This window comes from Rhea americana, unplaced genomic scaffold (assembly GCF_003343005.1).
Source record: "Rhea americana isolate MKP2758 unplaced genomic scaffold, rheAme1 scaffold_207, whole genome shotgun sequence".
Classification (NCBI taxonomy): domain Eukaryota; kingdom Metazoa; phylum Chordata; class Aves; order Rheiformes; family Rheidae; genus Rhea; species Rhea americana.
Window position 1 is genome coordinate 1154622 of NW_028186228.1, and position 22662 is coordinate 1177283.

A 22662-nucleotide genomic window follows, 5' to 3' on the forward strand; every position below is an offset into this window, starting at 1 on the left:
CCGAGCAACCTGGCTCTTGTCCACTAAAACACTTAAGCACGTACTTATCCTGAAATAGTTATGTTGAAATATGTCTTCAAAGAAACAGTTTGCATATTTAAGAGTTTTGTTGGTTCAGCACCTAAAGAGTACAGCATCTTTCAAAAGGAAGCCCTCTGTGCCTTTATTTCATCTTCTGTCCTTTGTCTTGTCCTCTTAGAGCATAAGTGCTTGAGGCGGCAATCATTTCTTATCCTCTCTGAGTGTGTCTATAGCATTTAGTGTTTGGGGATTTTTATCTGAACTGAAGCCTTTAATTGTCTTCAATAGTTGTGACTACAGTTCTGTGAGGAGAAAAGAGAGGGATTCTACATTTCTTCTTTTTAATAGTGCTCATTATTATTCTTACCTTTTTCTCTTGCTCTCCTTTACTCCCATTAAGCATACCATTTTTGGCAGGCTTTCATATTTTAGGCTACAATTCAGAAATTCCTGTGTGATTTATATATTCTTAAAAAAAAAAAAACAGTTTCAGCAAGGAAATGTTGCAAAAGATGCATTTTTCCCCAAGCCATTGAACTTGTCTGCCAGGAATGTGAGTACCAATGGAGTCAGGAAGGCAAATATCAGTGGACCACCTTCTGTCAAGCAAGGTAAGGATTTTATCAGTATCTGCATGCTCCTGCAATGTGATAAAATTAGCAAGTGGAGAGGGACTTGAAATAAAATTTCTGAGCCAGACACATCCAAAACCTGAGAGAGTTTTTATTTGGACCCAAGCTAAACACTTCAACTATTGATTAACGGTGTTCTCAGCACATTACACATAACGAGGTAAGAAGAAGTGAAAATGTAAACATGGAAGTAATAAAGCCAAATCAGTATGCTCTATAATGGAAATAACTGGGACATAAGAGATTTCCTTTAAATGAAATTTAGAATGAGCTAGTTTCAAGGTCTTTGTAAGGTCTGGCAAGAGGGATATCTCACAGTTACACAGCCAGAGGAGCAAAGACAGAAAACACACGATCACTTTCCAGCATCCAGGAAGTTTGAGTAAGAGACTTAGAGGCTCACACAGTTTCCAGAAGCTTTGGAAGGTGCTTGTCAGCCTAAAATATTTTCATATATCATCATAGGCCGTATATTTTTTGGCTGTGAATCATAGAATCATAGAATCAGTAACCTTGGAAGGGACCTCTAGAGATCATATAGTCCAACCTCCCTGTGCAGCAGGGTCACCTAGAGCATGGTAGACAGGGTTGCATTCAGGTGGGCCTTGAAGATCTCCACAGAAGGAGACTCCACAACCACTCTGGGCAACCTGGTCCAGTGCTCCGTCACTCTCATAGGGAGGAAATTCCCCCTCACATTCAGGCGGAACTTCCTGTGGTTCAGTTTCTGCCCATTGCCTCTTGTCCTGTCACACGGGACAACTGAAAAGAGTTTGTCCCCATCCCCCTGACATCCTCCCTTCAGGTACTTCTACACATTGATAAGATCCCCCCTCAGTCTTCTCTTCCCCAGGCTAAACAGGTCCAGCTCTCGCAGCCATTCCCCGTAGGGCAGATGCTCCAGCCCTCTGATCATCTTCGTAGCCCTATGCTGGACTCTCTCCAGTAGCTCCATGTCTCTCTTGTCCTGGGGAGCCCAGAACTGGACACAGTATTCAAGATGAGGCCTCCCCAGGGCAGAGTAGAGGGGCAGGATCACCTCCCTCCACCTGCGCGCAACACTCTTCCTAACGCACCCCAGGATACCATTGGCCTTCCTGGCCACAAGGGCACATTGCTGGCTCATGGTCAACCTCTCATCCACCAGCACTCCCAGGTCCTTCTCTGCACAGCTGCTGACCAGAAGGTCAGCCCCCWGCTTGTCCTGGTRCCTAGGGTTATTTTTCCCTAGGTGCAGGACTCTGTACTTGTCCTTGTTGAACCTCGTGAGGTTCCTCTCTGCCCACCTCTCCAGCCTGTCCAGGTCTCTCTGAATGGCAGAACAGCCCTCAGGTGTATCAGCCACTCCTCCCAGCTTGGTATCATCTGCAGGCTTGCTGAGGAGGCACTCCATCCCCTCATCCAGGTCACTGATGAAAAAGTTGAACAGTATGGGACCCAGGACTGAGCCCTGGGGGCCACTACTAGCCACAGGCCTCCAACTGGACTCCACACCACTGATGACGACCCTCTGAGCTCTGCCCTCAGCCAGTTCTCAATCCACCTCACTGTCCACTCACCTAACCCATACTTCCTGAACTTATCTAGGGGATGTTATGGGAGACAGTGTCAAAAGCCTTGCTGAAGTCAAGGTACACAATGTCCACTGCTCTCCCCTCATCAACCCGGCCAGTCATTTCATCATAGAAGGCTCTCAGATTGGTTAAGCAGGATTTCCCCTTGGTGAATCCATCCTGGCTACTCTTGATCACCTTCTTTTCCTCCACATGCCTGGAGATGACATCCAGAAGGAAATGTTCCATCACCTTTCCAGGGATGGAGGTGAGGCTGAGCAGCCTATAGTTGCCTGGGTCCTCCTTCTTGCCCTTTTTGAAGACTGGAGTCACACTGGCTTTCTTCCAGTCCTCAGGCACCTCTCCCRTTCTCCAGGACCTTTCAAAGGTGATGGAGAGCGGCCTGGCAACAACATCTGCCAGCTCCCTCAGTACTCATGGGTGCATCCCATCTGGGCCCATGGATTTGTGGATGTCTAGCCTGCCCAGAAGGTCTCTAATCCTATCCTCCTCATCCAAAGGAAAGTCTTCCCTTCTCCAGACTTTCTCCCTCACGTCCAGGCTGCAGGATTCCTGAGGACTGCCTTTAGAAGTAAAGGCTGAAGCAAAGAAGGCATTCAGTAATTCTGCCTTCTCTGTATCCCTTGTCACCAGGGCCCCCACCCCATTCAGTAGCAGGCCCACATTTTCTCAGTCCTTCTCTTGCTGCTGATGTATTTGAAGAAGCCCTTCCTGTTGTCCTTGACATCCCTTGCCAGACTCAATTCCAACTGGGCCTTAGCCTTCCTCGCCGCATCTCTACATACTCTGGCTGCATTCCTRTCATTCTCCCATGCAGCCTGTCCCCTCTTCCACAGTCTGTGTATTTTCTTTTTCTGCCTGAATTTCACCAAGAGCTCCTTGCTCACCCATGCAGGTCTCCTGCCCCTTTTGCTGCACTTCTTACTCATAGGGATGCACCGTTCTTGAGCTTGGAGGAAGTGATGTTTGAATACYAGCCAGATCTCCTGGACCCCCTTCCTTCTAGGGCCTTAACCCATGAGACTCCACCAATTAGGTCTCTGAAGAGCCCAAAGTCTGCTCTCCTGAAGTCCAGGGTTGCAATCCTGCTTGTTGCCTTACTTCTTTCCTGCAGGATTTTGAACTCCACCATTTCATGGTCACTGCAGCCAAGGCTGCCCCCAACCTTCACTCCTCTAACCAGTCCCTCTCTGTTGGTAAGGACAAGATCCAGCAGGACACCCTTCCTCGTAGGCTCCTCCACCATTTGTGACAAGAAGTTATCATCAGTGCATTGCAGGAACCTCCTGGACTGCTTGTGCCTTGCTGTGTAGTCCTTCCAGCAGATGTCAGAGTGGTTGAAGTCCCCCATGAGAACCAGGGCCTGTGATCTTGAGGCTACTTCCAGCTGTCTGTAGAAGGCCTCATCAACTTTCTCTTCCTGGTCAGATGGCCTGAAGTAGACACCCACAACAGTGTCCCTCATGTTAGCCTACCCTTTGATCTTTACCCATAAGCTCTCAGCTGCCTCCTCCTCCCCGCCTAGGCAGAGCTCGATGCATTCCAGTTGCTCTCTCATATAAAGTGCAACTCCGCCACCTCGCCTTCCCGGCCTGTCTTTCCTAAAAAACACGTAGCCAGCCATGACTGCATTCCAGGCATGTGAGCTATCCCACCATGTCTCTGTGACTGATGAAGGGCTGTGGCCTTTATCCTTCTCTAGTAATTACTGCCCTCATATCTTTTCCTCCTGTGAGTTCCTCATCACACTTGTGCAATTTTAAGGCAAGACATATTTTTTGGAGTATATCAACCCTGAAAGTCATCTGTCCTCAGGTGTCAGGCTGTGCTTGGTAACAGATGATGACATCAAAGTTATGCAAACTGAGTTTTATTTTGGTGGTGCAATTCTTGTTCAATTACTTAGTAACTGTTTTGGCCTTTCTTTTCACCACTTAAATTCTTTCTTTTCTGCAGAGGAATGAGCTCCTTGGATGGTATTTGACTATAATAGAGTGTACCTGTGTAACTAGGACTGTAATGAGATGAAGTTACAACTGCAGCTTGGTTTATAACTATCACATAATCCTATCTTGCCTGTATGTGCTCATCCTTGTTCTCTTTGCAAGGTCCAGAGACCCTTCCTGTTTTCCTGACATCTGGCCTTCTCCTTGCATCTTAACAATTCTTCTTGTGTCTTATGTTTTCTCGGTACTGATCTTCCTCCCTTCTTTCCATCTCACCACTTTCAGAAGAGCCATATTGGTATTTGTATCCATTTTATTTAGATTGAAGTTGTTTAGGTCAATTGTTATCTAGACAGTATTCAAAAGTTCTGTTAGTTTAAATTATATATTCTCCTTTTCTATCATATATTGATAGCTATTCTTTAGAGAGACAAGTATTTATCTTTTTTTTCCCTTCACATTCATTTATTTTAAAGGTTATTTTAAAATAAGATGAAATTCCTGTTCCTACAAGTAGTCAGTGCCTGTCTCACATATGGCGTGAGTTCTACTCTTTCTGGCCCAGCAGCATGGGGCAGATCATTCTCATTCCATGATGTTTATCCCCTGTAGTTTGTTTTCTGGTGTACTTCAGCTCCTTGCAGACACATTTACAATTCATTTGCCACAGCGCACAATAGGTATTCACACAAGGGAAGAGAAATCAAAACCATCTGCAGACAGTAACAAATCTCTGAGGCTAGTTCACCCAGAGAACCTGTTGTGGAGAAATGTCTCTTGCCCCTAGGCTAAAGGTGTATGCTTTATGCAGAAGTGAAAATGTAGTTGGGAAGGGTGTAATGATCATACTGAGTCAATAATTTGTTCATCTCGATATGTAGTCGCTCCTCTGTTATAAATGGATATGCTTTTTATGAAGGTATTACAGAACTAGGATAGGTGAGCATCTTTCATTCTTAAATTCCTTTAGAGGTGAAGCATTATAAGGAGGTTGTGCTGTCTCTATAATAACRTGCAATTGGATAATGAGGCTACTGAACAATGAATAAAGTCTTGCTCTCCACTCTATTAAAATGAATGGTTTTAAATGTGCTAAAAGTATCAAATGCCCACACAAAAGTTTGATGGCTAGTTGGCAAATCATGTCCCCTTTCAAGAGAAGGTCATCTCTTAAAATCTTGTGCTCAGCTATTTTAACTCTGACTCAACTGTCATTTAAATACTTTGATTTTTTCGGTATTGGTAGATGAATTTATCTAATGCAATAATGTCTTTCCTTTTACAGAGCATCAATGATATGCAATCCCATATGTGCACAGTGACTTCTCCATGATGTTCGATTGAAGGAAAGAGAGACTGTAACATGCATAATGCTTTTTTGTTTGGAACATCTGTATCAACTCAGCATTAATAATATACTCTTTTTTTTCTTAAAATGACTGTAGCAATTGTATGAGTGTATGCTGAATCATCACAACTTCTCCTTTCTATTTATCACTATGTTCACCTTGATTATTCATCCCTAATATAAAAATAAATGTGAATAGAGATTTCTCTAATATTCATTGCAGAGATTACAAGGATTTATTGCCAGAGGGGACTAACTTCCCAGATATTAGAGAACAACTGCTACCAACAATCTAGTGCCTAGATATGTGAATACTAGCTTTTTTTTTTTCTTTTTTTACTGATGATTTACAGATGATTTTATTTTATCAATACTGAGAAGATGTTAGAAAAGGTGATTTTAGAAAATTTATGAGTTAGTGAGAGTTGATTTTAAGTATTAGTTCTAGAACCAGCACAAGAATAAAAAACTCACATGTAAATAACAGAAGAAAAGGTGTTTTGTTACTCTATATTTGTTTTGTTTAAAAGACCAGAACTGGAATAAATAGTCACAGTCGTGATTCTGGAGAAGGTTTTAAATTTAGCTTTTGCTCCTTTGATTTAAAAATAAGCACCTGAAACTTTCCTCCTGAGCCAAGAGGTAACAGTAATGCATAGAAATATAAACTACTACACCTAAATTGGAAGAAAATCTCCCTTCTCTCTCCATCCCCCCAAAATGTATTTAAGCCAGAGAACTGACTAAGCTGATTGCTGAAAATACTAATACATGATATTGCTTTTCTAGCAGCTGAGGATTTAAATTAGCCTATCACTTTAGGGACAATGTCATACAATATAATAGGAAACAAATATCTATACTATGTGAGTAGCTGCACACCTTTCCCCATCTGGTACTTTCCTGCAGCTTCAGTGGGCTTTAGAACTCRTACTGAAGGACTGACTAGTTGGATAAGAAGGAAATGGGAAATGACACAAAATGTGATAGAGTTTAAGCCACAGCTGAAGGGCCATTTTTCTTTGATGAATGAATACACAGGCATTTCAATGCAGGAGATTCCTTCCAGTACTAAGTTCTGTATCTATTAAATGTTTATTTTAAAACCAAAAGTAAATTTAAGGGGGGAGGAGACAGGGTGGAAAGTACATGAAAAAAAATTAACATGTTTTGCAGCTTGGTAGATGTACATTTAAACACTACATTTATCAAAAGAGTGGTTGCAAAAGGGTTGCGTGATATTTCCCATTTTAACCGTGTAGTTTATGTTCCCTCTTGTCTAGAATGTTAAGTTTTGCAAGTTGAGAATCTCCATCCCCTTCACTGCACAATTCCACGCTTTCTCTGCCCACAGACAATTGTCTTATTTTTTAGTTTAAATGAAAATAATGCAGATATTCCTGAATAAAATGAAAAAACACATATTTTTCCTGTTCTTTTTTAAAGCCCTCTCCTCCTATGTTTTCTGTTGAATAGCTCCATTTCCAAGATTAAAAACTGAAATTTGGTGAGAAATAAATCTTCCAGAGGAAAAAAAATGTTTTTATTTATTAGAGTTTTGAAGTCTTGAGAATGCACAGCAGGTTGTCTTCCTACCATTGTCAAAGGCCCAGTTCTCTAGGCTGTTAAAGCATCTTTCATTCCCCTGAGGAAAGTAACCTTAAATGTACACTTTGAGAAAGACAGCCATGGTTGTGTATCTAATTGACTGTGATGTCCTGTTCTCTACAAAACATGGGAATGTGAGGAAATCAAATCAAGTTAGACAGTATTATCTCTCTGTGACCAGTGATACTCAAATGGACTTTGATGGCCTCTTGGGAGGAAGAAATGTTCCCAAACTGGACCACTGAAAGTTCTCTAAAGCTATTTAAAGGTATTCAGTTCTTAAATACTCATTTATAGCTTCATTAAGATTGAGGGTGTTAAGGGAATTAGGTACTGAGTTTCTCTGAAAGTAGAACACCTAAAGTGTACATTTTCTTTATCTGTTTCGAATGACTTTAAGATATCCGAGATCACTTACAAAATAGTTTAGGGAGATGGAGGGCCTATTTGAAAATATGTCCATGGTTCTGTGTTGCCTACAAATGAGGTGAGCAGAGGCAGGACACCCAGGATGTATAAAAATATACAGTTTTTATAATCAATTTTTACTACCTGAAATAATAGAAGATTGGTGGGGGAACTAGCATACCCCAGGTAACTCAAAAGCAGTGTGCTGTGGAAAAAGTAGCAATGCTTACAGTGGGCTACATCTGAGCTGATATGTCCTGCTGAACTTAAGACCTCTCTGCACTAAGCCACCTCAAATGTCCCTGCATCCAGAGCATAGCCTATTTACAAAAGAATTAACCTACTTGTGAATAATGGAAGTTGTCTGTAGGTCTGCAAACACAGAGTAGAAGGCCCAGAAGCAGGGAAAATCCTATCTTATAAAAGATGTGAAAGGTCTGTCTCAATATCTCTAACCTGTTCTTAGGAAGACTATGTAAATGTAGCTAGTCTTGGTGATGGAAACATAAATGTTCTCTGAGGTGAGAGAGACCCACCAAAGCAGCACAACAATGACTGCTATCAACTGCTATGAGTTACAATTTCACAGCCTCTGGTATTCAGTAGGTCACAACTTTTCTGAAATATAACTCTGCTACTTGCATAAGGAAAAGTAAAGATCAGAGAAGTGATATTCTAATGGTATGCCTATGAAAGATCCATGTGAATTCTGCTAATCAGATGTCTCTAAGTCCTGTTCAGGGATCCTAGTCCCTTTTGCTTGTTTAGGAAATTGTTTATCAACCATCTGATGTTGCATTGGCTCAAGACCATACAAATGCCCTTCTTCAGAGTATGTGAAGAGCTTGTAACTGAACAAATCATGAGCAGCTCCTTTAGATACCAACATGAATCTGAGCTCACGTCTATTGTGATTTGTGTACAAGTGAAAAAGAGGCCTTGAAGAGTCTCTGCTTCTCACCTGAGTGCTCAACTGCGTGGTCTTGATGTTTTATTGCAGTCCATTTATTTTTGCATTATTTGCATTATTATTCTGGAAATATTTCTACTACAGCAAAATTTTGAACTATCCTTCCAGTGTGAGCCCTATTTTTATCCTGCTACGAAGGCAAAACCAAACTTGTCTGACTTTTTATTCTTTTTGTTTGACAAATATACCTTTTCTCCTAGTCACCAGATTAGTAACTGTCAGTTGTGCTATAGTGAAGTAAACTCAGAATATCTTGATATTCCTGCTGACTTTGACTTCTCAGTTATCCATAATTTCCCTCCCCTTACCACTCACACGTGCGTCTGCATTCTCAGTAGATAAGAGTTTCACCCTTGATCATAATCTTAACTGGAACTGGGACAGGTTAACATATTATTAGTCTGTCTTACAACAGTTCTGGGCACATTACAGAGCCTTGTCCAAGTATGGCATTAATTTGGGGTGGGCATATAGTGGGGAAGACAAGGAATTTACAAAATGCTACTTTGATCTGTGTAGTCAAATTGGATCGCTGGGATATTCTATTGAATATGCCCATGGCGAGTATAACAGAGCTTTTTTCTGAAAAAGATTGGTGGAGAATTACTAGACTATTCAAAAAATTAAAACTATGATGGCATCTATTTTTTTCTCTAAGGACTCCCTTATTTTCTAGGTAAGTTTAAGTTGGGAGCTACTTTTGCCTTGAGGTTTTGCAGTGCTAATGCTAGTGGCCTATCAGTTGTCTATTCCCCAAAAGAGGTTTAGTATGCCCTTCAGACTATTCTAGCACAAAATCAGTTTAAATTGAGAGCAGTTCTACTGAGATACTCCTACTGTATTTTTATTTCATCTTCTTCAGTTAAATAATGTTTGAGATAATTAATATCTAAGTCTACTATGCATTTCCTCTCTGACCTAGGGAAGAAGGGAGGATTTCTGAAGATACTAACAGGACATAACGTACATAGTTAGAAAAATTGTTTTCATGCTATCTTATTTCTTTCTTTGAATAGTTTATTCATACAGGTACCACTTATACCTTGGGACATAGTTTAAGTGGAACATCCACCAGTATGTGGTTGGGATTAAGAGTCCCTTGATGTGAACTTCATCTTGCAATATGTTCCAGTATTTTGAGTTTTTACACCTGTTTGATATCACTTTAAATTTTGGCTGTTTTTGATTGAGCTGGTGGGAAATCAGACTTGCAATGTATTTGGATACAGAGTGCCCAAATAGCATTTTCAAAATTTAATTAAGTGACTCTTGAAAAGCCTTCCTGTGTGATATCCAGAAATTACTTTTGAAAATTGCAACCACCTAGCCTTAGCATTTTCTTCCACTATGGTTCATTCTGTTTCTTTGCCAGCAATAGGTTCACATTAATTTCCTTCATAAAAAGCACAAAGGTTCTACATTTACAAGTGTACTGATATATGAAGAAATTGGTTTGCWTACCCCTATAGAGGTCATGAATAATCACGAAGAAAACACACTTTCTACAGAATGGCTAAATAAGGAGTGAAACTGCTCTAATTAAAACACTGTTATTGTTACCTAGTTCATAATTTAGAATAGATCAAATGAGCAGTCATTTTTGTCAGTGGACTATCTGTGAAAATATTATTTTTACAGAATTTTCAGGACTGCACTTTAGACAAACTTCTMTGCCTGTTTCCAAATTTTGTGGTTATCTGTTGATCACAGGATAAGTCTTGAAATATTTCACAGCGTTTAGTAAAGCTAAAAAAAAAGCTGATGCTTTGCCTAATGTCCTCCACAAAGCTTTCAGGTATGAGAGTTAGGTGCTGCGTGTGGGRTTTACAGCAGAGTGTGCTTTTGTGCCTTGCTGTGACATGCAAGATCTCAGACTCTTGATAGTTTTAGAGAAGGTGCTGCAAAAGGCATTAAAGGAGCAAAGGGAGGCTGCAGCCCCAAACACACTTCTTTCTGGCCTGGCAGTGCATCTGTAATGCTGCAGTTCAGCCTGCATAGGCCAGTAGAAAGTAYAAGCTTCTTCATTATTTCATGATGATGATCTGACCTGTTCTTTGTAAAAGATAATATGACAAAATCCATAGCTTTATCTCTGTGTCCTCCAGAGTAATATCTGCATCTTTGCTCTGTTCTGAGTTCTTCCCTCCCACGGCTGACTTTGCATTGCATTAGCCTATACTTGGAGTGAATTATATAACTGATAGCAGTGTTACTTCCCCTGGAGGATATTAAGTCCCTACAGCACTTGTAGGGAAGACTAAGTACTAACCCTGCTGCTGAGGCAAAGACTGCTTCTTAACATAATTGTTTATTAATACTGAGAGCTCTGCATGAACTGTCATCAGCCTGGGCAGGATGCATTTTCAACAGAATGGGTGATGACATTGGGTCAGAGGTACAGTTTATAAGCTATCTTACACGTGTGTGTGTACAGGTATACATGCATGTAGTTAACAGGTGAAAATTATCTTATTTCATGCTTGAGTTTAAGTGTGTGGTCCTTATTTCGTTATGGTTACTTCATTCCCAATCTATGTGGAGCATGAAGAGTTGGACAGAAGACCAGACTTTGTTATTGCACTATTGCTACAAGTCTATACTATTACATTTCAGAATTTTCATTAAAATCCCAAGATGCTGTGTTGGGTTTGGTTCTAAAGTGTTTGTGCCTTTGTGTGAACAGCTGAGCCTATTTAACCGCCAACATCACTTTCCCAAGGGAGGCTGGCAAAAAGTCAAATGATGGCATGTTGTTTATTTTAGTTGACATTATGTTTAAGGTGCACTGTTAGTCACTTACTTGCCTCTAAAATGTTGGTGAGGGAGATTAGAAAGTGTATTCAGAAGTTGAAAGTTTGGAGGTTTTTGTTTGATTGTTTTGTTTTGTTTTGTTTTGTTTTTTGTTTTTACATGGACCTTGAAAAGGAGCAGCACCTGCTGTCCTGTTCCAGGGACAGAGCAGAGCTCCTCAGGCTAGCACAGTACAGATGTGCCAACCAGGAACTGCTGTGGGGAGAAAGATCCTGCCCATTTGCTACACCTCTGAGAAATTAATGTGAAAGGCAAGATAATAAACCAAAACAAACTAAAATATGACCATAGCCATAGAAATCTCTCTCTGCAAGAAGTCTTGAGATGAGGTTGAAAATTTTATTTTAGCAAAACAAGGTCTGAAAAGGTCTGTTCTGGTGAAAATTTCTTCAGGAAAGTCCAGGATGCAATTTTATATTCAATTTAAATGTATGTATGTATATATATATACATATATATATATTTATAATGGGTATATAGAGTGCTTTTGTTTTATTTTCAAAGTATTTCTTCACTGGAACGAAAGTTCATCTGAAACCTTGACACATTATGAAACAGAAATGGTTTTCTTCAATACTGACAAAGCAAGCTCTGTGTTTCCAAGRGCTCTTGACCCAACCAGATTAGCAAATTAATAGTATAGCATTCCAGAATGAWTTTTTCTGTGTAATTAACCCATTCTGATGAATCATCAGTACCCAAGTTTGACAGGTGTCAGTACTCGGCAAGAATGTCACCACTCAGATGATGGAAAGCTGATCATCACCTTCATGCGTTAGGGACTTAAGACTAATGAATGCAATCACCAAGCTGAAAAAAGAATAGCAATAGCTTTCTATTAAAGGGATATATTTCCTTCTGACTGACTAGGAGTTGTGATTTTCCTTAAAATAAGGGAAAAGAAGCTTAAGAATGTAAGTACTCTTTTTTATTATTATTTTTAACTGTTTCACCAATGAGGCTAGAAGAAATATTTATTAAGATGTAATATAGCATGCAATGAGTATATTGATTTTACCTCTGATAATGACCGTACCGTAAAGTAGAGCTGGGTGGCTGAAAAGGATTATGCTGCTTTTCAAGCTTTCTGAAATATTCGTTGCCTGATCTGCCACTAATCCACAATCCTATATGCTGCAGTATGTGGTCTTTTCCTGTGGATGCCAGTACCTTTCTGAGAGRGGGGGCTCTCTCTTACATCTGTTTCAGTCTTTGACTCTGTCAGTAAGAAAGCTAATCTAAAAACAACATAGAGAACAATGTGAACAACCAACATGAGAGATACTTAAACAGATAGATTTGTAAAACTCAATTGTTTTAAGCCTGTCCATGCCGGGACTACAATTTGAATTAAACATAAGGTGACTCCTTTCACTGAATCAATAAGTGCAAATAACATAGCTTGTAACCGTGTTTTATTTCTCAGACAAAAATGGTTCTTAACAGCTTTCKGAAGGCTATGCTTCAGCCACCTGCTGCTAAAGTTGTTTGCTTTTTCCTAGAAAATTTGATCTTCTGCAACATTAAAACAGACAGGCATGTGGTCAGCATGCTTGTGCATACTTGGGGCTAGAATTTGTAGATGTTTAAAAAGCATGTTTTTTAATGAACATTAAACTTTCTACAAACTTCTGTGTAGCAAATATAAATTACAGAGATGGAGGATGCTGAGATGGTACTACGAAAATATTCCTTTCATCCTCACTCGACCTCAGCTGAAACTGGATGCTTTGGAGGCAAAGACAATCATCACTGTGGCTGGGAAATGTGATTTTGCTGCTTAGCCATGGAGCTTCTTTTTTGGCTTCCCTAGTAATGGCTTTCATTACAAGATCCTATTCTCTTTCTATCCATCTCTAGTATGTGTGCTTTGCTTTTCGGGTTGCAACAGGGACTTTGCAGCATGTATTTTGCAGTACTTGTTTCCATTTTGCAAATATGCYGGAGCACATTGTAATACCAGTTGATTTTTGCAGCTGGTATATGAATGTGTTGTAGTCCCAACAGGAGAGTAATTCAAATGCAGACACTGAGAACAGCTGTTTACAGTGAAATTCTGTTTCCCAGTTGATGACTTGCCTTGAGCATGGAGGAGTTCCCTAGAAAATAGCCTTTGCTTTACTTTTATTAAAATATTCTCCTTCCTAAGGGTAAAACCTTTGGACTATTGTTCCACATTTGCTATTTCCATAGCCTTCTTTCAGCAAACCTGACAATGATGAGAATTTCCTCTGCYAGGACCTCTTCTCTTTGCCACTATTGCTCTTTCCCCTCTTCAGGCCRCCAAGCAGTACATTTCCTTATCCCTTCCACTTGATGTCCCATCATGCCCTATAGCAGCAAAATTGTTCTGTACCAACAGTGGGATGTGACAACCTCTAGCATTACTGATCATTAGAATTTTATGGGATTTACTTTCTGTTCTGRTACTCCCATATACTTCCAATTATTACAGTTCACTACCACTTTTCAGTCTGTTTCTCCCCACACTTAATACTTAACGAGCARGTAAATGAAGGAGAAACTGAATTTTAGATCCCTTATTTTGTGATAATCTTTCTGAGCCTAGCATGCAGGGGAGGGGAGTAAAAGACTTAATATGTATGAATCAGCATACTCTTTGGATGCTAATGTACACCAGATAATGATCTTGGGTGCCATATAGTTTCTGATTTTTAAGATTTTATCTTAGAGAACCTCTGTAGTTGTGCATTTAAGCTATTTTGTGGACAGCAGGCAAACTGCATATATTATCATGTTGTTATTGTTAAATCTAAACCATTTTTTTCTGCAGAAGAGCTTAAGGGGAAAGAAAACATCTAAAACCTAGTCCAAATTGAGCCTTTATGACATAACCAAAATAAAAAGTAAAAGCCAGACAATCTGAACATGTTTTTTATTGTTATTAAAAAGAATATGAATCTGGACCAACAGCTTGTAAACTAAGATGCAACTTGATCTGATTTCAAATRGCCAAAATGTTATACTATCCTCAAAACAGATTATGGAAATCATGTTGTTTTGTTAAATGATTGAATATTCAGGATCTTGATTTTTCTTCTTAATAAAAGGAGATTATACCTCAGAAGAAAATCYTGCATTTTTAAGTAATTAGCCTGTGAATTAGCTATTAAAAACAAAAGAAAACTAGCTGTGTTTCACAGCCATGCAAACAGATACATGGTCAGGTCACCTAACCCTGCTCTTGATGCTCCCCACAGTCTGCTGCTTTTCTCCTGTTAGCCCAGTCACCTCACCCTGCTCCTCTGCTATTTGCTCTTCTGCTCCCATTTCTCTTTCTCTTCAGCCTCTGATGTGATTAACTGAGGACTTATGTTCATATCAGGGTATTTTTGGAGAGGTACAGGTTATCAGAGGAGCAACTACGTTTGCTTTTTTATCAACAGCCTGTTAAGAAACATCCATTCCACCCTAACTACTATTGTGTTAATCAGCAATAARGACAATTTATTTATGCTAGACAGTCTCTTTCTTGATTGTAATGAGACAGATCTTGGCAGGTGCAACTTTATAAATAGTTTGTAAAAGCCCAATAGACTTTATGACTCCCTTACCATTATTTATATGTGTTTACAAAATATGTATTAATAGAAGTAGATGCATGCACACATGATTGTAAAACCAAAATGCAACAGGATATAAAACAAAATTGATAGATTGATTAAATTGGGAGAGAATAAGCAATGGAAAAAGAGCTGATTATTTATATATATAAAAATACCTCAGGATGATATTTGGGTTACTCTGTCAGTGGAGTAAGCCAGGAGCTGCTATCAGTTATCAGCAAATGATACTAGGYTTCCCTGCTGGTCCCCAAGTCCACAACTTTGTATACACAAATTAGACACGAGGCACTTAAATAATGACTACCTCTAAGTGAGTGAAAAACTGTGGAGTATAACTAAGTGCTTAATTTTTGACAAAAAGCAACACCTAAAATAGCATAACTGTTGTTCCACAGGTACACTTACTATATAGTATAAATACTATACTCTTYCTCTCCCTAAATGATATATTGCAAGTGTTCTTTAGTAGTCCCTAAACAAAATTGTTTATAAAAGTGGCAGTAGAAATGCTGCATCCATTAACTTTATCTGAAAAATAAAAAGAACCCTGCTGTTAGTTACGGAAGTAAAAAATAGCTTACAGTCATTCCCTGGCTTTTGTTGGTTTTACGGAGCTATTTTCTGTGATAGAGGGTAATATGCCACCACAAAACTGCTGGAAATTAAAAATAATTCCATAAATAGATAATATGATATTACCAGTGTTCAACCAAATGAACATGAATGCATTCAGAGGGCTACAGCTACCAGGTAACACTGATTGATTAAGAGAATACCCGAGAGCAAAATTCACAGTCCTGTGTGCAAAATGTAGATGCTCTCTCAACAGCTACAAAGTTTGTTACCTTGGCATTTGTTTCCTCAACAAATGTCAATGTCTCTTAGATAGTTCCAGATGTAATACATAACAAACATAAACGTAAAAGTGTTGGGTGAAAGTCACAATTTTTAATGTGATGCTGATCCAGTCTTTATACATGTATGTAAATGAAGTCATAGGAACAATACTGTTTTAATCTCTGATCTATAGAGGACCTATTCCTACTATTTATCCTCCCTCTTCCATTAGAATTTTGTCTTTGATATCAGCAGAAGCAGACTGAGGCCCAGCATTTGCTGGTTTTGTTTTAGGGGGAAGATTTGCAATACTGCTATTTTAACACAACTCTAAGGGTTTTCCTTAAGGTTTTATCTAATATTCTTCCCATATGCACAGATGTATCACTCTTGGGTGGGGGTAAGAAGCAAAGGAAGGGGAAAAGGACTGTGAAATGGAAATGGCAAGTGTGTGCAAACTGTAGATACTACTATAGAAAGAAGGTGGGGTCAAAAGTAATACCTATGATACAAACACCCACAACTCTGAAATTCAATTGGGAGCCAAATGGTTCATCTTCAGTTATTGGGGAGGAGGAGAAAAAGATGAGGGAAGAACAAACATCATCCTATGATTTACATATTATAGGATTTTATATTTATAAATATATCAAAGATATGAATAACTAAGAAATTCTTATCATTTAAGGAAATTTGAATCTGAACTTGAATACATTTGGTGGATAACTGTAATCTTCTGTAGAACATAGGTCATATTAACCAAAAGTTAATTTCTCTATGACTCTTYAGATTTTACTGGCTTTGAAGTCATGAAGGATAGGTAGGGGAGATGACAGAGATGAAAATTAGATATTTATATCTAATTTAGGATTAGCATACTTTGATATCTTTCTCTGAAACTTTTACTTCATTATTGCTTCAAAAGTTTCATGGGTACTTAACCAATTCTATATTCCTGAATCTCACTTTAAACAATGAAGCAAACAATTCATGTAATGAGCTGCTTCATATTGGGGAGACCAATGCAAATTTAACTTGCCTTGTAGAGGGAGAACAGGATATGTGAAAGAAAGTCTGTCTCCCTTTTGGGGGTTCTAGTAGTGAAGGCCAAGGTAATGGGTTGCCTGACCTTTAATAATAACCCAAATAAGTCCTACTTTCACAYTGTGCAATTGTGTGAATTCTGTGAGATGGGTATACTAGTTTTGTGCTCAAAACTGTGTTCTGAGCTTATTGTTCAAAGGGAGAATTAGGATAAAACAAGCTCCTAAACTCAAGGGACCACTATCCACTGGAACATCTGTGGACTACATGAGCAAAGACTTTCTGGGAGATGCAAGAAGGAAAACTAGGTCTTCAGCATGAATGAGAGATTTTGTTTTTAAAATCCTGCGTGGAGAAAGATTTCTAACATAAGAGTTCAGAGCAATCCGATTTGGGGAAGACCTCTGCAAAGAATGTGGCATTCTCATCCCCCTCCATCTTGAACATGAGCAGGAGGAGAAAGGAATATATTGCAAAATGCTCCTAATTGTGAACTGATCTTATCTGGAAAAAGTAAAAGACCTTCAGTTGTCTTCCATTTATCTTTTTTCTTTTGAATATTGTTTCTGGCTGTTTCAGATGCAAGAGTGTCTAACTGGTTTCACCCAAATGATGTTAGAGTTGTGAACTGTTCCCTTCGTGTCATCCCTCAGGATACATCTCTGTGGTTTAGTGCAGACAGTTGTTTGAGTTGCATTCACTCTGACCTTAAATTAAATAGCTTACAGACCAGTGCTCTTGCTCTGCCAATTCAGAACATAGACATCACTGCTGTCTGACTGCCTGTACTGCTCCTGATGAAAATACTTTCTAAAGTGAATGATACTTCAAACATCAAAAACGTGGAACAAATTGCTGTTCATCAGATTATGCAAGAATGGTGAGTAGGCATCATCCAAAAAGCATGTAAGTCATGGGGAAACATTTAATGCAGAACTCAAGTTGGGTATGATCATGTTACACAAGAGAACAAGACACGATTTCAAAAGACTTGTATCTGGCCTTTATTTTGGATTTCTTTTTTCTTTCATGACAGTTCTCCTATTAGTTCTTTTCAGACTCTCCTTCCTAAGAGGACAAAAACCCCAGTGGTGTTTTATTGCTGCCTGTTTGCTTTTCAGGAGCTCTTCTCTTCTCAGTTTTATCCTCAAGCCAGCCAAGGAGCAAAAATGTCACCACATGGTTTTAATGACTGACTGAGGAGCTTCAGGTATGAACCCCAAACAGTCAGGTAAATTAGCTCAGAAACTAGTCAAAAGCCTAGTTAAAATGTGTTCTCACTATATATCTATAGTGCAGTATTTAAATAGCAGATTAGTTCATACATATCACATCATTGTCCTGTGGGCTACCCATAGTCAGGAGAAAGGGCTAAGTTCAAAGAGTCTGCAGCAAATAATTCACCCTGCTGTAGATACTTTTCTTCTCCTTTCATTTTTCTTCTGGTTTCTGCCAGAAGTACTTACTCAGAAGTACTCTTCTGAGTAAGCTGTTTTCCAAGGGGACTTTGTCAATTACTATAGGCTGCTGTTGTTGGATGTAGTTCAGTCAGTCCCCAGTGTAATGTAGAAAGGGGAAATATTAATTAAAAAAAGGCAAGCTGATGCCTGCAGCCCTGTGAACAGACTCCAGACAGTGTAGAGCTGATTCTTCGGTTTCATTTGTGCTTCTTACTTGGGTATTTATGCTGAGTCAGACAGAGGAAACTATGCCTAGAGCAACACTCTTCAATGGCTTCTTTTTTGATACRCTGAACACCTGTCCCCCATCTCTCCCATTGCATTTAAATCAGTACAACTCTAATAACAGCACTTCTTTCTCTTTTTTTAGATAAGTGGATTCAAATCAGCTGTTATTTAACAGCAATGGCTCCTTAGTGGAGATAATAATTGGTTAAATAAAGATGCCTGTATGGTATTTAGTGGCATTAAGGTTGTACTTTCCAATCATCTACTTGATTTTGGAATTCTAATTTGATCTACTTTGATTTTTTTCAAAAGCTCTTGGGCTTTTGAAGCCCAATAAGCAGGACAYGCTCTGACCAAGTATAGCAACTCTCATCCATATCACAAGGTAGTAGTCAACAGTATACATTTCCAAARGGAAAAGCAGGAAACTGAGTCATGGACAATTTAAAAACAACTCGTGCRTCGGGAAATTCTCTCCTAATACTTGACATTTTAGTGGTGAGGTCATGCCATGAGGAATACATACTTGTGTCTCCTTGTTAGAGATGCTAATACAATTGCAAAAGGATCTTGTTATCCAAAGAATCATGGACAGCTTCGAAAAATCCCAACCAATTCTTTGCTTCTGTGATTTTTTTGTGGCAATGAGTTCTTGACCTAAAAGATTAAATTGTGATATTRTTTTCAGTTTCACTGTCACCTTGTGTCTACAGAGAGGAGGTTTACTTGAYTGATTTTCTTTAAGCCATTAATCATTATACATTACTTCATTAGTTTCATTTTTTGTTGAGCGTTCTGTCTTCACTTTTCTCACAAATGTCTCCTACAAATGTATTTTTGTGCTTTTGGTACCCTTGTCCCAGTTCCAAAGTTCTCTTTCTCAGCAAYGTGCTTGATGTAACAGGTCGCCACTGTGCCCTGAGCGATGGGTTTTCTGTTTATCATTCACTTACCTGTGGTGTTGTCTGGATCATCTTCTAGAATCACAGCAATTAATTTAGAAGTCAACAGTGTGCAGAAGTAGTTCAAATTCTTTGTCACAATGTGTATTACCTGCTATTTTATGTGTTGTTTTGCTCTCTGTTCACCTAGCTTTATTGGATCCCACTGGAGTGCCWCACAGTCTCTCTAGTCTTAATTATCCTATATAACTTTGTGGTATATGCAGTTTTTGCCACCTCAAAACTCATTGTTAGATGTCTCATGGGTAATTTGAACAAACCTACCTTACTTTGGGACTTTGGGACAGCCAGTGACAACTTTTGACACGTTTTAAGTTGACTGTTATTCCTCCTCTTTAATTTCTCTCTCTCAGCCAGTTTCTATCTGATGATGATGGGACTTTACCTCTGATTTTGTTTACTGTACCTTTAAGATATAGGAAGAGGTACTAATTCTCTAACGCCTCTTGTTCCTGGTAGCTAATTTTCTCTTCTAGTRTTAGCTATGGATATTAGGCCTCCTTCAGCTGTTTCTGACTCCTATAAGGCAACCTATTTCACAGAGCAAATCCTYCCCCAGAATTCCTAGGTCCCTCTAGAAAGTTCATGACCTACCCAGAGTTGCATAAAACAGTACTAAAAAGTTGCTCTTCCCAGTAAGGAAGGAAGGCTTGCCTACAGAGCAATCCAAAACCTGCTAAGCAAAGCAGTGTTATCTCAGGCAGTCTCCTGACTTAAAGCAGTACAATAACGTTGCAGTAACATCACCACACAAATAGAGATGTCTGACAGATCCAGGCTCCCTCTGAATAGAGGCTCTTTGTAATTCACTGCTAGCTGGTCTRTGAGTAGTGGTCATTATGATGCAGCAGTCTGGAGGAAACCAGAATCATAGAAAGCTGTAGCAACTTGATAAGTATTAACAGGTTAGTACTGCACAGGGCATAAATCAATTTACCCACTTCTACCAGTGTCTAAATTTACTTCTAATTCAGGCTGGCAAGGGTGATGGAGAGCACTCATCAGAGGGTAGAGTCTGGTTTTTGAACTGTAATTATTATTACTTAGCATATATTTAATTAATATTTAGCATTCTTTGAATGATATTGAGTTTTTAACACTTACAAGCACTCGCTACTCGGGAGCGCTCTTGATCAAGGCTGTGCTGTCTTACAGACAAAGAATTTTTCTTCTTTGTACAAGCAATTTTTGGCCAGCTTTGCTTTCACAATCTGTCTCCAGCAGAGCACCAAAGCTGGAAATAGTTCAGAAAAGATGATCTCCTAGACCTGAATGGAAATACTGCTTCCCTTCCTTCACCCTTCTCCAATTGAATTATAAAAAAAAAAAAAAAAAAAGAGAGAGAAAGAAAAGAAAAAGAAAAAAGGTGACATTCATTTCTACTGATGTAAGTATTTGCAAATACATATATTTATGAAACTTAAACTTTAGGCCTAAGTTGTCCTGACATGTCTTTTTAAGGAGCTTGCCCAAGGCCACAGAGTGACTCTGTGTCAGCCAGGATTAGACCTCAGGAGCTGTTGCCTTTCAGTCCTCTAGACCAAGCTGCCTCTCACGCTGCCATCATAGCTCTCCAGGCCAGATCAGTCTGATCAGTTTCTACATGGAGTTGATCTTTAAAAGCAGTTGAATCATAATTGCTTGGGAAACCAAAATAACAACTTTCTGTATCAATAGAGGGTCTAATCTTTTATCTTTTTTTTTTTTTTTTTTTTTTTTTTTTGATAGAATTAAATCATACTTGTGCTTTTAACTTTAAATAAACTCTGGGGCACTTAGAGCTTCAGGACTGCTGCTCCTCCACATGTACTCATCACTTTCTTTTTACATTTGGACAGGATTGCCATTTGGCTAATCGCAGAAGTGTCATGGGTGCTCTTAGTAGTGAGCAAGAAAATATGCACATGCTCTGGACAAAAGACTGTGAACTCAGTTAAATCTTCAATRTTGTTTCTTTGTTACAAGACTTATTTTCCAGAGATAGTATTCAGTCCTTTCTCCTTGCCTCAAGGACTGGACAAACCAAAAAGTATCTGCATTCCTTGCTATACCAAGCTCCTAAGGTGCAGGGGAAATCTGTTTGCAGCTAGGGTCCACCTCGAGAATTCAGCTCCTTCCTCTTCCTTTCCACATAGCAGGGCTTCTTCTGTGCTCCAGGACAGGAYATGCTGAATAGGGCTTGTCAGGCTGCTCTGGGATTCATTGACTGACTGTGCAGGCATAAGCCTGGGCTGATGAGGTGTGGGCAGAGGAAGAGGGATTTCAGAGCTGTGCTACAGCTGMGAGCGTACCATCCTCCAAAACTCAGCTCCAGCAAGGATCCTAGTGCAAGGCATGTTATCCAGCTGCCGCCTTGTGCTGCACTGGTACTGTGTATCCATCCCAGTCCAGGCATAGGTGTTCTTGCTGTGACATTCCAGGGGGTGGAGTTCGGAGATCATCCAAAACAGAGAGGTTTTAAGATGTTGATGGTATGACAAACATAAAGATCAGAGTCTTTTCAGAGTAGCTGTGAAGAATAAATACTGGAAGCGTAAGTGGATGGAACTTAGCAGAACAGAGGTTTTGAAACCACTACTTGAAGGTCTGACACCAGCACAATTAAAGCAAAATGGATGTGTGCATTTCTGTGAGTTTGTTCTGGAAAACTGCCATTTGTASGAATTTTTCAAGAATCAGGTCCTTTAAAGCCCTTACTGTACAGACCCAACGGGCTGTCAGGCCACAGCAGCTCCGRTTGTGATGTTACGGGTATTTTACCAGCCTTCAAATTTTGATAATATATACAGAATAGCTGTAGGAGGACTTCTTACCATCTTTAGATAATAACAGTAATGTTGTGCACAGTTACTGTGCCTTTCATCTCTGGATATCAAAAGGCTTTCTAAACACTAACTAGTTAAGTGGTGCTGCTCYGGGAGATGCACACTTCTAATTTGGGTGGCTCTCAGTAATCTAAGAGCTCTAAAGAGGCTATCAGCCTCCTTGTGCTTGCAGAACAGACATAACAATAGGCAAGAAGACATGGTGTTGTTGGAGCCCATGGATTAGGACAGTTTAGGTAGGAAAGTATTCTTCTCTAGTTAGTGCCATTCTTATACATTTTGATGATGTTCTTAAAAATTCTTTATTGACGTAAAATCTGAGTAGCTACAGAAGAGAAGATGAACATGCAATAACAACTGAAAACAGTGCTTTTTACAGGAAAAAGGAGTAAAAGAAAGTC